Source organism: Citrus sinensis, chromosome 6, assembly GCF_022201045.2.
Source record: "Citrus sinensis cultivar Valencia sweet orange chromosome 6, DVS_A1.0, whole genome shotgun sequence".
NCBI classification, from domain to species: domain Eukaryota; kingdom Viridiplantae; phylum Streptophyta; class Magnoliopsida; order Sapindales; family Rutaceae; genus Citrus; species Citrus sinensis.
In genome coordinates this window covers 4,558,122-4,559,804 of record NC_068561.1, presented here as the reverse complement: position 1 = coordinate 4,559,804, position 1,683 = coordinate 4,558,122, and the positions used below count along the sequence as shown (strand labels likewise).

At 35.1% G+C, this 1,683-nt stretch overlaps 1 non-coding gene across 1 annotated transcript; it reads right to left on the bottom strand.

Annotated features, from left to right (window-relative positions):
- Nucleotides 1–1,276: 1,276 nt before the first annotated feature.
- Nucleotides 1,277–1,383, bottom strand: LOC112498722 (small nucleolar RNA R71). The gene has a single exon (XR_003066140.1). It is a non-coding gene; the product is annotated as a small nucleolar RNA R71 (small nucleolar RNA).
- Nucleotides 1,384–1,683: the final 300 nt, after the last annotated feature.

The following is a 1,683-nucleotide window of genomic DNA, read 5'->3' as shown; positions in this document are numbered from 1 at the left end:
TAATAGCTATTATTATAACTGTTATTTCGGTTGACCACCTATTTAATGGTTCAAGTTAAGATAGAGCCGCAAAAAGGCATGTCTTAGTGGATATTATTAGAGTAATACTTGATCTTAATTTAAGTTTCCTGAATTTAGGATATTTAAGGGTATGAGAAGTCCAACACGCGACAACTGAGGATGCAAAATGATTCTGCCCAGTGCTGTAGGAATTATTGTAGCAACTGGTGTTAATTTGATGAAAAACAGTCAACCCTTGAAGAGAGTTTGATCATTCAGGTACTTCATTCTCATTTGAGTTTTTTACGCAATTTATCTAATCTATTTCATTACTGCAATTATTTATTTTATTTCCTTAAAATTGTTAATTTCAGAAATAATCAACTTTAACTAGGTTCATCTTGAAATAAAGGTAGACTACACTATTGTGATTGTTGTAGCATTTCTAGTAACATCAGTCCATGTGGAGACGATTTAGAATATTCATCACTTTATTACTTGTTGTGTACACTTGCACATTAGCATCAATAGCAATTGAGTGAAAATTAACCAATAAGTTTTTAGCACTGTTGACGGGGATTGATTGGTTATTTTCGAAGTGTGAAGTAAATCTTGATAGTGCCAACTTGATCTAATTTCTTCTATTTATTGATAGATCAACACTTGCACGAGCAAAGACAGATCTGTTGTATTCCAATTTGATCCTGAGATTGAAAAGACTGTAAGAAGACTGCGGAGAGAATAAAGAAATTCAAAAAATGTTTCAGACATGGATAATCTGCAGGATATGGGAAACTTGGACCCTCACGGGCCATTTCAACCTGTCAACATTCAAGAGGGGCAGAATGAGCATGTTAATCAGAGACAACTAAGCAACAATAATATTATTTACATGGTAGATGACAAAGATAGGGCTATCATAGATTATGTTGCGTTAACTCCTTAAGTTGTACATCCTGGAATAGTCAGACCTAAAATGGAACCTGCAAACTTTGAACTTAAGCCAGTGATGTTTTAAATGTCTCAAACAGTGGGTCAATTCAATGGACTACCAACTGAAGATCCTCACCTCTATTTTAAGTTGTTTTTGGAAGTGAGTGATACTTTTAAAATTGCTGGAGCAACACAAGATGCTTTAAGACTAAGGCTTTTTCCTTACTCCTTAAGAGATCGAACTAGAGCATGGTTGAACTCATTACCATCTGATTCCATCACTACATGGAATGAATTGGCTGATAAATTCTTAATGAAATATTTTCCACCGACCAAGAATTGAAAATTGCAGAATAAGATCACTTCTTTTCGTCAACTTGAATATGAGAGTTTGTATGAAGCTTGTGAGAGATTTAAAGAACTGTCCAGAAGGTGTCTTTATCATGGCATTCTTTGCTGCATACAGTTGGAAACCTTCTACAATGGATTGAATCCAAGTACGAGATTGATGGTTGATGCTTCAGCAAATGGAGCTTTGTTATCTAAATCTTACACTGAAACTTATGAAATTTTGGAGAGAATTGCCAACAATAATTATCAATGGCCATCAACTAGACAAACGGCAGTAAGAGGAGCAGCAGAGGTACATAATATAGATGCAATTACGGCATTATCAGTGCAAGTAACCTCATTGACTAACATGGTAAAAGCCAAGACTTCTGCTCCATCAGCAGTAAAGCAAGTTGCTGA